At 43.8% G+C, this 14,493-nt stretch overlaps 1 long non-coding RNA gene across 1 annotated transcript; it reads left to right on the top strand.

The window, feature by feature from the left end:
* The first annotated feature begins 9,048 nt into the window (after window positions 1–9,048).
* On the top strand, window positions 9,049–10,699 carry LOC135393044 (uncharacterized). Its single transcript, XR_010422401.1, has 3 exons — window positions 9,049–9,154; window positions 9,680–9,788; window positions 10,630–10,699. It is a non-coding gene; the product is annotated as an uncharacterized LOC135393044 (long non-coding RNA).
* The last annotated feature ends 3,794 nt before the right edge of the window (window positions 10,700–14,493 follow it).

Raw genomic sequence — 14,493 nt, forward strand, 5'->3', positions numbered from 1 at the left:
CCGCAATTCCATTATCATTAGAGCAACCAGCGTCATTTTAGCCCGTATGAAAAGTCCGATCCGACTGTCGCGCATGCGCATTAGTTGTAGTGCGAGCGATTTCGCTGAAACGACCCGCTCGCTCTCAGTCAGCTCGACCGATTGGCATTGGCATCGCGAAGCACGGTTGCGTCTGCTTCCAGAAAGAGCTGTCGAGTTCTGCTGAACGTTACATTGGGATTGCCACGTATGTTGACTGTTTCGAACAATGTGTATCATCTGCGGGAAGTTGTTGGATATAACGACGTACTGAATTGGGCATTTCACACGCTTCAACGTCCAATGTTGCCGTGCTGCTTGGGCATTTGTGCAACACGGGTACGCACATTTTCTGTATATTCAGTCAATATGGGGCGCACACGGGCAATATGGGGCCCATATTGCGAGGATTTTCCCAATATTTACTCAAAGTGGGCAATATAGGCCCCATATTGCCCAGTTTCAGCCAATATGGGGGAAATCAATATTGGTCCAATATTGTGTGCTGCTCGGTTAGTGGTGTGTTGTAACCAGATAACATCACAGCTACGAACGACGACAGAATCGACGGCAGAGCGCCTCCACCTGTGCCTTGCTGCGGAAGGGAAGCACTTCGAGCAATAATACACACTAAACCTGCTGTTCGTATTTCGCAATCGCAAGTTACCACTCAGTGAGCTCGTACTAAATATGTGGTTTTATAAAAATAAATTATTGCCAACTAGGCGTCCTTCTGGAGATAGTACACTGTAATGTAATGATTTAGGGATTATGCATTTTCCTACAAAAGGTATCACACAATGGCAATGCTACTCACGTTAATAGGAGCCCACTTTAGTCCGGCACGAAATAGCTCTATCGCCATTGGCAAGAGATTGTGATTATGGCGATAAAGGCGCACAGTCTGGCCGATCCCATGACACTATCGTAATCCTGTGTACGAGAAGCCATATCAGACCCTCGCTCGCGGCCGTTCCTGCGGCTCCCCCGCCACCAATTTGCTGTTTGCTGCCGCGGTTAAATAGAAGAGGTGATGTGTCTAAATTTATTTCATTTACTCACACAAGCAACATTGAAGTGAGGAATGGCTTGCGGTATCAACTCAAAACTAACACAACGTCTGTGTTTCTTATTGCTTTTAGTTGAGACATTCTGTAGGTACATCGAGAATAGAACTTCCGCAGTGCAATCGCGCGTTTCTTCTTCTTCTTTTCTCTCTCTCTCTCTCTCTCTCTCTGTCGCAACACTCCATTCCGGCAGAGAATTCCGTCAGGACTAGGGATAATTTTTGAAACTACCGACACGCGATATCCGGCGTACGGGAAGGGACGTCGATCTATGAAATTCGCAGTCGTTTTATGAATGCTTATGGTGGCGGCACGTGGCCTTTTATGAACTGCGAGCCTCGTGTGGTGCTTCACCGTCTTTACACGCTGGCGTTCGCACCTTGAGTCTCTGAGCGCTAATCAGTTTTAGGGAAGACTTATGAGGACCACATAACAACGAACCATATTTCAACTGAATCTTTAAAGCAAGATTAGAATATTCGGAGTCGGAATGAGTCAGAAGGCATAAAACAGTAGCTTAACGATCGGAGGTAGCCGGTATGGGTTGACCGTAGAAGGTAACGTAATTGGTAGTTGGAGTAGACTTAGCGTAGAAACGAAGGAAGAGCGAACTAAACGGCTAATGAACGCGACGCACGTTGGATTGAAGCGACCAACGTAGCAGTGCACGCTCGAGCCAGTGTTTTCGAGCCACTCTTTCTGTGCTATACAACGCGCAGCGTAATGCGCCATTATACAGGGTGTTTTTTTTTTTTTAATTCGTCACAGATTCTTCATAAAAAGGCTATTAGTGCAACGTGAATTTCGTTTTCGCGGTTCTGTTATACGGCGACGTGGACATCTTGTAGAACAGCATATGCAACTACTGGACGGATTATCCGCCTTTTTCAAAAATGTGTACAGCGCATGCTCAAGACCACCGTGCACCTCAAGGCAAAGTGCCAAAACGACCTGGTAGGCACGGAGCAGCTGTTTTTCCGGTGCGGCGATGCAAATTTGTTAGGCACGTGAAGCAGGAGCTAGCATTCGAAGTAGAGCCAGTAAGTAGGGCGCTACAACGGTCAGCACTCTCGCTTAAAACAGGATAAGGCACTGACTTTTTTTTTTTTTGCATTTGGGAACGTGCTCCACACCAGAATACCGGAGCATGCAGACTGGATTCTCCATGATCCCACAGTTCTTTTGCCTTTGGGTGCTAACTCGGCTCCGGTCTAGACCAACGACACTTGTTTTCAAATTTGGCTTCAACTCTTCGTTGCACCTTTTTGATCCGCAGTCTGGTACACAAGTTCTACCCGTGAAACAACTTTTTCAACAGACTTTAATGAACTTCTGTGGTATCTTACTCACCTGCATTAATTCAGCAACACAAAGGCAGTCGTTTCACTTTTATTTCCTTACGGTACACGCATATTATGATACCTCAGATGATGTCACATTAAAATAGAGAAAAATGAAATTTTCTCGCCTACTGACACGGAACATACGCACCTTTGCTTACGTGCTGCTCCGTCCTTTTTTTTTGGGGGGGGGGGATTGAAAGCTGCCGGGCACAACTACAATCATGCAAAACTGCAGAAGGTCGAACAACATTTCTTGTCCCCAACGCTGATAAACCGTATAGTTAATTGTATATCCTAGCAGCACCGTAAAAACCGCTGTGCACCGTCTACATGATTGCTTCAGATCTGAATGGCACCGTACGGTTTATGCAGTTCCTGGTGGGTGGCACAAAACATGCACAAAGCTGGTGGTGATGGTGAAAGGACTCGCCGTTGTCGGCTTCAAGAGGTGGGCGACGTCCTGGGGAATGTGAGTCCTGGGCCGACTTGTAAGGGAACTGCGCCAACATGAAGGCGTCTGAGGAAAAACCAGGAAAAAACCCAGACAGCACAGCCAGCACCGGGAACCGAACCCGGGTACCTCCCAGTCTCGCCGTGACAAGGCAAGCACGCTAACCACTGAGACAAGCGACCGGGCGGCACAAAACTGTTATTTGGCAGCTCGCTCACATTAATGTTGCAACTGTATCCCTCCCTTGGCAAGTGGAAATCGGTTCTTCGCTTGCCGTCAACGTAGCAGAACCAGCGCACGCAAGAAGGCCTGTATTTTCTCGCTGCTGCGGCACAGAAAACTTCTTACGATCTTCCTTGAGCTTGTGAGAAAGAATGACTGTCCTAAGTAGACGATGTTACTTCCGGGCGTTCCACGGTCTTGATATTAGATCAAAAACAACATTCCACGTTCATCGTGAATGCCAAGAGAACATGCTCACGTACTAAGCTCATGCCTACCACTTTATTTTGCGGGTTGGCCGCACTGGGCGCCATCTTGCCTCGAATGGCGGATCAGCTAAACTTGACTGCGAAATAAGACCCGAGGCAAGTGTCGGTATTCACCAGTCCCACTTAGCCACTGGTTTAGCGACGTCTGGTTTAAGTTGATCACGTGAGTACTTCGTCCGCCAACCACGAACAACCACCCCGCTGGTCTAACCCGGCTGCCGTGAGGCCCATTGCGGCCTCCATGGAGTTTATGTGCACAGCGCATAGGCCTAATCTACGCTTCGCCAGAAATTTTTAGGCGAAATACAGGTAAGTTGTGACTGGTAAAGCTCCTAGAAGCGTTCGTAAGGCGAATGTTGTTGCACTCCAATCAATATTTGTACTCAACGTCTCATTTCGTTCGCTGTTCACACGACGTAAACCCGCGCTCTAGCGATGGTCTAACTCCCATGTATTTGCATAGGACTGATTTAAACTAGGGGTGGGGGTAGTTTAAAGGCGGTCTACCGCGGGGCAGCTGTGAATGAGCCTTTCGAGAAACAACCCAAAATTAGTTTTTGCTGGACGCTGTTGCCTAGTTTTCAAGTCGAAATTGCACAAATTAAGCAAAAACAACGTTGTGAGGAACCCGTGAGCGAAGTAAGTGAAGTAATAAACCCGCCGCCTATAAAAAGGTAACCATCGGTATGAAGTGGAATTTTGAAGTCCGCTCTTCTAATTTAGGACCAACATCGTCAAAGTTAGTGATGTCAACATTGGCAGCTAGACACAAGTCACTTTCCGATCCAAAGCTGACAGGAGGTCGTGCACAAACAGCTGTTACCTCCAGCAACAAAAACAACGCTGATTGTGCTTAGTACTTTTAGTACAGCCCCTAGTGCCCTTGTTATATATCGCTAACAATAGTTAGTGCTGTGATGCTGGTGCTGGTTGTGATTGATACATTTAACGACTTGCTGCACACTACAGTGATCGCCGGTACTTGTGAACGAGCTTTGTGTTCCTAGATTACTGTTAAGTGTTTCCTGTTAAAAATGCATCCATCATGTTTGTCTTCTAAACTAAACGGAGGTCTCAAGAGGGAGGGTCGGGGGGGGGGGGGGGGGGGTCCATGAGAGCAGTTATACCTCCATGTGCCTTACAGCTATACAGCGGAGTATGGTACATGTTACCCAGCATGTAAAGGCACAAATATCAAACACGTCCCAGGGAACACATGGTAGTCAACTAGACGTCCAGACCTGTTCTAGCCCTAGACTTTAGGGATAGTGCCCAAACTAGACGTTGACTAGACGTCTAAAAGTCTTACCACTATTTAGACGTCTAAAATTAGTGATTTACTAGACATCTTGTAGACATTTAGTAATTGACGTCTAATTGTAGACGTCTTGTAGCTGGCCTTGTATGTACCACATATTAGAAATCATCAAGATTTTTGTTTTATTAGCTTTTTAAGAGGTGTGAACACATTCACACATCAAATACAGTCACTATATTATAATAGGTGGTTCTAAGCTTAGCTTTCAGGCTTACAAAACTGAAGTTCAATTGTTACAAAACATATGCAGGAAACTGAATTACTTGATGGCAGAGTTAACATAATTGTGGTGTTCAAGTTGTCCGTGAACCGGCCCTGGTGAGTGAGTCTGTTCGCCTTCTGATCCCGAGATCGCTGGTTCGAACCCGGCCAAAAACAGCAGCAACTTAGTGCCAGGATACAGGTTGCTTAGACATGCCATCTTCCACAAGGGACATTAAATACGGTGTGTTGTGTGGTGAGCTTTCATTGCACATTTAAGGACACTCAGGTGGGCAATCCACAGACCGACTGCTGTGGCGTCGCTCATGATCTCAGTTGTCTCGCAATGTAAACCCCAATTGTTATTAAGTCTTCCATGCTGGTATTTGTCCACAAGAGTCGTCACAAGAAATCTAAAAAATGTAGCCAAATGCAGAAAGAGAACTGGAATTAGGAGGGCCATCCAAAAATAAGTTTCCCGATATTTGTTATTCAAAGGAAACACCACTAGGACAAACTGAATGGTGTAGTAGTTGGGTGTGTCATCCCGGCACTGCAGATGTTGGTTAATGGAGTGCCGTTCACCTAATGTGTCAGGCATTCAAGCATCGATGTAATATTTCCGAGTACGTCTGACTATCCTAGTACGGAAGAGTTATCCTATTTTTCGTTAAAGAATAAAAGAGTGAAAGAGTACTTTAGAGAATATCCACTGACAGTTAACACCTGTTTATACAAAACACTTTACAGGCATTGAAATGGTGTGTCCTCTATACAGGGTCGTGAAAATCTGCACAATGAACAGTACAGTGGGAGATCAGCTATAACACCACGAAATGACGTTTCTTTTCTGAAATTCCGAGAATCGTTAACGGAGACTGGCGGGTCACTGGTACTGCACTCTGATACTAATGAGAACAAATTTCCTTCAGCATGGTCAACGAAAGTTATGCGAGATGGGGGCCACATTTGCTCGGTAACGTTTGTAAAGAGCAACGAATGAATGCAGCTTGCATTTTCCTTCAATGGTATCAAGACGGTCAAGATGAATTTCTTGGAACAATTTTTATTAATGAAACCTGGGTGCATTATGCAAGTGCTGAGACAAAATGCCATAGGAAGTCATGGTGGGTGCCCGGTGAAAGCATTCTGAAGGAGGTCAAACTCGCGTTTTCGTCTGGAAAGGCTATGCCGACAATGTTTTAGGACTATCATTGTGTGCAACTTGTAGATTATCTCACATGCACAATGACAGTAAATGCAGATGTACTGCGAGATCCTGGGAAAGCGTCAAACTACAATGAAACAAAAACGCACAGGACTTGGAAGGGTGTAGTACAACCACGTCAACGCTGTCTGCACTCGTCTTGAAAGACTCGGGATTTGTTCCAGAAATTCATCTGGAAATTTGCCAAAGAGAGAAAAAGAACACAAGCGACCTGGTACAACGTTGAAGTAGGAAGCATCACCTTGAGCATGAGGAGAATGAAGTATACAGGAGACGCACAAACGTGAGTTTCCTTTTCGTGGGCTTCCTGTATACTTCGTTCTCCTCGTGCTCAAGGTGATGATTCCTACTTCAATGAAAATTTGCCCAATCTGCTGTTCCATCTTCCTCTCAAAGCACCCCTCGGCAGTCACCAATTCGCAAGTGATAATGAAACACAAATTGATCAGCTGAAATGCAAAGTGAATGCCTCACTTTGTAAACAGGGCATAGCATGGCACAGACAACGTATTGAATACTTGGTATCACAGTATCAAAAATGTTCAGCTAAAGGTGACTGTGTTAGGGAGTAACGTTGAGCTCTAATCTGTACATAATTTTTTTCAATTTTGTGCTATAGGTTTATTATTTTGATCACAGCAGAGGAACTTTTGTTGGATGATCCTCATACATGAAGGAAATTCCTTATTCTCTTACTTTCCATCACATGTGTGTGGAACAGCAAGTACAATCTGTTTCCAAATGATCATACTCAGGTAATAAAACTGGACTCTGCAACAACCTTCAGAAGCTATGCAAGGAATGGACCACATTAACTTTGTCCAATTATATTATGACCAAATGGATAGTATGTAGTATTTCATGTTATGTGAGTTGTATGCCCATATATTGTAACAAAAGATCAGTCAAATGAAGGCAGTCTGACTGAGGTATGTAGATAATTTAAATAATGTCCATACATATGATGATCCGAGTGTTTTTGGCTCACTGACATGCATATACACTGACAGCATCCACAACTAGAAGACATTACCAGAATCTAAGTGCTGTGAAGTAATATTTTATTTGACTGAATATATATCTTTTTTTCTTAACGGAAGCCCGCATTTGTTCGGGGCAATGTTTTTTGAACTAGCGTTCCTGATGGCGTTACCGTTGCTGGTAAATGTAAATTTTGTACGAAGTAACTCCCCTGCACCAACACCTTAGCACCAACTGCTACACCAACTTAAAGAAATCAGCAACTACATTATTGAATCACTGAAACGTCAATAAAAAAGTAGACGACGCCGACGAATCGTGCAGCGCAGCACTATAAACCATAGCTCCACAAACACAGAAGCACTTTGCACGTACTGTGGGCAGCAGATAGCAGATGTTTGTTTACTGCACATAACATTTTCCCACAAGCTACACAGCTGCAGCAGTAAAATGGAATCTGACGTGACTCAGGGATTTCAGAACCCTTCAAAAAACTTGAAACTGCCCATGATATCTCTTTGAAACCACTGAACAGGCAATGCGCTACATATTAGGCACACCTGTAGCTCAGTAGCAAAGGCACTGATAAAATGTTTGCAAGAAGAACGGCGATTTTCAACACATACATCACAAAATACGACACTCGTCGCTGCAACAACGATGGCGATTGCATATTGATGATGATGTTGGTGTAACTTCCGCTGGATTGGCATATGTGTTATTTAACATTTAACCTCCACCACCCAATTATAATGAACGGCCAGGGAAATTAAAGATATTACAAAAAATAAGTACTCAATAAGCACGAGCTAAAGCAATGGCAATGACGCCTGCCCGTCTACCCAATCACCATCCATCATCCATCCATCCAACCAGTTCGAACCAGTTCAGTTTCAACGGTTGAAACTTCAAACTTTCCGGACGCGCAACGGGTAGCAGTTGGGGTCTTCGCGGCTGCATTCCACTGGTTGTTATACGAAAATCTTTCGAAGTTCTAATCTCCCGCGCGTTTTGTCTTGCAATTTTTGAGCATAGCGAGAACGTACGCCGTGCTGTCCAGTGATAAAAGCTGTTGAGCACAGCAGAGCTCCCAGAGTACTGTGGTGGACAACGTTTCTTTGTTCTCTGGCTTTCCCCCAAGTTTAAGGGGTGAGTTCACTCTTCATTAAAGTATGTGCCTGTTTCTGTGCACCAAATCGCATGTAGTAGAGATGCGTGGCATAATATTGGAATATCGTTTCCTTTATTTCGGCTTCGTATCACCGATTGAAGCATATTGGAAGTGTGGGTTGACCTGACTGCACTTGCATTCAAAGTAGTGATTAACATTGTATGTTCGGCAGTACAACGTTTCATGAAGTGCCTTGGTTCGTCTTTGTGCTAAAACAAATACGGTATCACTAATTAACCATCGAGATTAACGAGTTTTCGATGACTGTTGAAGTCTTGAGTAAACGAAAGTCGACAGTTACGGTTTGCAGGGCGGACATGCCGGAACATAAATGCTGGTTAGTTCATTGTCATGTCAGCCCGACTTCGGTTGTTGCATTTTTCGCTGGTAGTGAAACTACACACTGAAAATTTTGCGCAAGTACTTTTGTTTGCATATCATGGTTTCATAGCAACTGGGTTTTTCTTTTTATAGGTGCTTGGACTATCTTGCATCGGTGGATATGAAAATGGTGGTAACCTACCCTACGAAACACACCCTGTTTGCACATAAGCTTAACAGTTCCCTGTGAGGTGAGGGGAAGCAGTTGTCACTGACGTGTGACTGTGTTGTCCTCCAATGTTCCTGATGTTCGATGTGCCCCCCAATCTTACTCTGGAGGGTGCCTCTTTAAATTTTTTGTCAACAAAGTATTGCAAATATAGTTGGTGGAAGACTCTAACTGCTTTCCATTTACATGGTTGTCTTGTGGTTAACGAAATCGAACTTTTTTTCAGATGCTGTGAAAGTCAGCAAGGAAGTGCGATGTAGAAGAAACGACTGCCAGAAGCTTGCTAAGGAACCGCACAACCTGTGTGGGCAGCAGACTTAAATATTCATCAAACGGTACAAAACTAGTATTTTTGTGCTTGGTCGTTTTGAGACATCCTTGGTATTGTATGGAGAACAGCGTGACTATGTCATTCCGTCTTACTTCACCCAAACAGCTATCTGGTAGTAGTGCAAGATTTGAGTTCCTAAAAGGTTTATTCACTGAAGTCACCTCAGCGCCATACTATAGGTCCCGCAATGTTTAGTCCTTGCATTTGTTTGCTGCATTATGCTTTTTAGGTGACTATTAACACCAAAAATATGGAAATTGCTCAGACATTCTACAAATCACAGAGCAACAAGTTTTAAACACCAGATATACGGTGAGTATAATATGGGTAACAGCTTGACTGAAATCTACAATAGGGCCGATGGCAGCAAATCTGCCTGCTAGCGACAGTGGCGGTCTCCTGCGGATGACGTCATGTGAATAAACGTGTATACTACTTGTACGTACTTATAATATTTGACGTGGTGATACAGCTCTTGCTTTGTATTGTCTTTTATAATATACAGAGTGTTTATTTTTATCCTGTACAGAAGTTTTGCACCAAAGTTATGAGAGCAGCACAGATGTTGTTTTAGCGTAATGGAGTGATGGAAGTGCTGCGCCAATCATGGAGTGCTTAGCAGTCGCCTGCTCGACCAGGTAAGGTCGTGTGTCACGAGAAAACGCCTGTCACATTGATGTACTTTCACAGCGAAAGCTGTTACATCCTCATTTCCCTGAGATCCTGGCAGCGTCCGCTAGAGCCCTGTGCAGATAAGATTTTAAGCATCCGAGTACACGTTATCCGATCCGCACCGTTGCATACACAACCGTTTAGATCCGCAAGTTTCGAAGGACGCGTAAACACAGCCCGAAAAATGTTGGTATAATTTCGGATGCCTCCATGCTCTCATGGAAGGACTCATGGCGACAAGCAAAGGTAAACCTTTCAACAAACGCGACATGGAGAGACTTCTGGAACGCTTCCTCACCGGTGCTCGTGTGGACGCCAAAATGCCTTCTCTCCCGTCTTGGCCGTGCATGGTCAAAGGTGAATCCGGACATGTGCTCGCTGTCGGTGCGCAATACAAATAAATTGCTAGTAGAAAAATTACAGCATGCGGTATATCTGCATCCGACCTCGAGCCATCCGATCCGCACACCGCAGAAAATGATAAATTCTCATCCGAATCCGCAAGTATCTTACGGATATCCGCTTCCATCCGCGGATGGTGCAGGGCTCTAGCGTCCACATCAGGTAGTGACGCGCAAACAGATTTTCAGCTGTTGCTGCAATTTGTGTTGTGTAGCTGTAACAGTTCTGTGATTTTTGTACGTGCAGCTTCTTTTCTTTGTGTCTCTCAGATCAGTGTTGATACAGCTTTTGCTCTTATGTGGCCAGACAAGCATCCCGTGAAAGAGTGTGCATAGCCACTAAACAAACTAGTTAGAACTAGCAGGCTACATAATGCTTTCTGACATGTTTTGTTCTATTTTCTAGCCACAGTGAGTCATTGGAGGCAGTGCTGCAGCACCAACAATCACTCGTTGGAAGAAAGGAATGAGGTGGCCATCAACACCCTCCTGCCAGTTCAACACTCCTCAGTCAAAACACAAGACGCCTGCTTGGCGGCAAAGTCAATCCAGTTTTAGACAAGAGTTTTGTACCGTAGACTTCGTGTGTGGTTTACTGCGAATAAATGTTTATGCTGAGATCCGTGTAGCTATCAATTATATCATATTTCTGCATGAATGCATGCCAGGACGGTAGCAGGACTAGTCATGGTCTAAAGTAGGTCTAAAGGTGGCTAAAGTAAGGTACAGGAAATGTATAACCCTAGACCTGTCGCCTGAATGGAGGGATAAAATTGGTCTAGCTGTAGACTTCATGTCTAATACATGGTTAAGTGTCTGACCCTGTTCCAGACATCCAGGTCAAAAGAGTGTCTAAATCACGGCTAGGTACATAGACATCGGATGTCTAGGGCTAGGTGGCGTAACGTTAGACGTGTTATTTGACGTCTAGTGGAGGGATACTAGACATTTGGTCTAATTGCCTAGACATTCTATAGACATTCCTTATCTCTTTTTTTAGACGTCATTTAGACGTTTACTAGCCCACCATGTGCTCCCTGGGGTAACTCGCCTTTGAAATGTGCGAGATGACATTCCAAAATAGTAGCATTGAGGGGGTACCTGGAGTTATATGTTGGATGTCCCAGTGCATTAACAAGGTACAATATTTCAGATCTGACTCTGGAAAGGGCAACATATGGAGGAAGCTCTAGATCCCCTTGGATGCTTGATTTCCTTGCCCAGAAAGATGCAAGCCCCATAGGAAAGCACTATTGTGTTCTGTCACTATGAAAGCACTAATGTTTTTTTGGAAATCGCTATGAGCATGTTTCTTGGCACAATTTTGTGCTGGTGAGATCTGGCTATGCTTATCGGCTTCAATGCAGGGTGCTGCTGTATATGTCGACTGGGAGGAATTTTGACAAAAAAGCGTGTCTTTAGGATATCAGACTCGGTTATTCGATAAAAGTACAGGTAGAAATATCCCGCAGAGGCATGCAAGGAAATATTGCGAGCAGTGTCTTGTGTCGGACATTTGTGTCGGGAATTTGTATAGACAAATCAGAGCCTTCGCGGGGGCATATAAACATAACACTAGAGTGTCAAGCAGCCCATGTAGTCATGATGTCGATACCATTGTCAGGAGTGTGCAGATGCTGCGTGCAAATTTGTGAGCAGGTTTCACCTTGCCGGTTCAGGAGAAAATCCACAGAGAAATGAAGGTCTCAAAATTTTATAAGGACGCACATGTAAGTACATGTATAGCTAAAATGTGTGCTCTACCGCTTCCAGCACACCACACCAGAAGGGGAGTGCAAATATGCCAACAACCAACATTTCTGCAATGATGATGTACCGTAATATTAGAAAATATTCAAGGTGACAGCTACTTGATTTTATGATCACATTTATCATCAGCCAACAGTAGATGTGGCTTTGTAGACTGCCACCGCAAGACACAAAACACAAGAAACCTGGCAGCAGACTTTATAAAAGCAACATATTTCTGGGATGCCATTACTGCCAACACAAGCCCATAACCATGATTGACACAGTGTTCCCCTTCATTGTGTGAGCAGCACTGTGTATGCCCAACACTTTGTTTCTTTTCTTCCAAATTACCTGTTATGGGCACAGCAGTGCCTGTACCTCATGCTTTTGAGTTGTTTCTTTGCATTAAATCAATAAAACTTGTTAACATTTCCACAAGGGTTATTATTATTATTAAAGATACCAACTATTAGTTGTGATCTACAGATGTTTCTCCCATGCCACATGCTATGCAAAAAAGAAATATTTACTACATTGTGCATGGAGACACAACTCCAATGCATTGATAGTGCAACAGAGCGGAATTCTATTGGGCAGTTTAGCATGAAAAGCAGAAGCACTAGTTGACACTCTTACTGGCACAGGAAATACCAACACTGAACAGTTAAAATTACTGCTGTACATTGGACATGAAGAGTGATTGAATACCGGAAATGCTGTCTGTTACACATAACGAACAAATACAGACCGTGAAAAAGGGAACTGTGATGGAAGGACATGTAGGGTGTGTCTGAGCCGGTGCAAAGAGAACCAGTAACACAATTACCAGTACCGTGAAATATATGTAAATCACAGGGACCTGTTGTTATCGGTAATGCTGTTTTTCCACCTTGTACTGCGGCGCACAAGTACATCGATTTGTCTGAAACGCAGCTATGCTAAGGACAGTCACCACGTGGCATATTGACATTTTTATCGTCTGTGCTAAATCATGGGTATCATTATGATGTGACTGCAGATGTTTGACAGATCACGTGATCTGAGAACATAGGCATGCTAATTTTTTGCAAGATTACCTGGCAAATCTCACATGCTATGCATTGTTGACAGCTGTCATGACACTGATGTTATGACATGGTGGCGACACGGATGTCAACGACACTCCAGCTTTCCACTGGTGTAATCCGTGCACTTGTTGTGTAGTCTCATATGCTGCAAGGCACATCTTGAAGAATAGAAAAACACGTTCCTGTGTAATCAGGTCACAAGATTTATTATATACATCTGCATTCACATCCACATTGCAACCACGCCTCTATTATCATCAATGTCCAGATGCCTGTAACTTCGTTCTGTTGTGTCTGTCTTCAATGTGTTCTAAATAGCTGAGTTCGAGCAATAAGTATAGAATAGTAAAAATTGTAGTAATACTGCATGAACCAAACTAATGGCCACTTCTAATGTACACTTCACTTCACTGTTCTTTCAATTATGTTGCAACTTGTACAGGTACGTGCTAAGTGCCCATAGTTCTTCCTTTTCGACACGCACTGTGTATTATCTGATAGGAACAGGTACTCTCATTTCGTACTAGCTCACCTCTGCCTTGACTCAGACTCCACCCCTAAATGCACAGCAGTGAATGGAGAATGAACGCAATATGGGCATACTACCGTCACAAAATTCTGATGTAATTAAGAGTGTTGTTATCAGCATCATTACAAATGATTCTAATGTTTATGAATCTGTCACTCGAAAGCCCACAGGAAAGAGTGCCTAGATGCTGTTACAATGCAAGACACCACGGCACTCATTTACATTTGGGAAGATTGAAGCTTCCTTGCTTCACATCATCAACAAGAGAATATGTGGTGCCTCAAGCGTACTAGTTTTACTGTATAACCGGCACAAAATACCTGTGACATATGATACACCTTATTTAGTTTGTTTCAGGAAAGCAGTTCTTGAATGCAATACGTGAAGAAAACTAATTGTCGTACAGATATGTGGCTGGAATGTGACTAACACTGCTTTAATGCATGAAAAACATGTCATTGTAAGAGCAGAAACCATAGCTTCAGGAATATTGTCGTTGTGTGTGCGGAATTTTTCGTTTCTTCTAAAGAGGAGTTTCGCACCACCTCTACCTCTGTTACCTTTTGTAACCCTGCCCCCTCCCACTTTTTTTTTGTAATGCACCCATATTGGTACATAAAGTTCAACAAAGCATAATGAAATAACTATATGCCCTTCATGTGTGCCAACATAGATGTGTTTGCTCAAAATCTGTGAAACTGTTGTTCGTGTTGGGTGCTATTAACTTGCAAACCATCCCCCTCCCTATACGTCACGTATTAATTTCCAGAATACACCAGCTGAAGACATCGCATGTTCATCACTGGCTATTGAAGTTAGGTGGTCAGCCATGCAAAAACATCTATGTTGTTTTTCAGCAATGTCCCACATTTCTGCTCCCAGACTTTGTCCTTGATGATGCAGTACACCGCGTTCACTACAC

This window comes from Ornithodoros turicata, chromosome 4 (assembly GCF_037126465.1).
Source record: "Ornithodoros turicata isolate Travis chromosome 4, ASM3712646v1, whole genome shotgun sequence".
NCBI classification, from domain to species: domain Eukaryota; kingdom Metazoa; phylum Arthropoda; class Arachnida; order Ixodida; family Argasidae; genus Ornithodoros; species Ornithodoros turicata.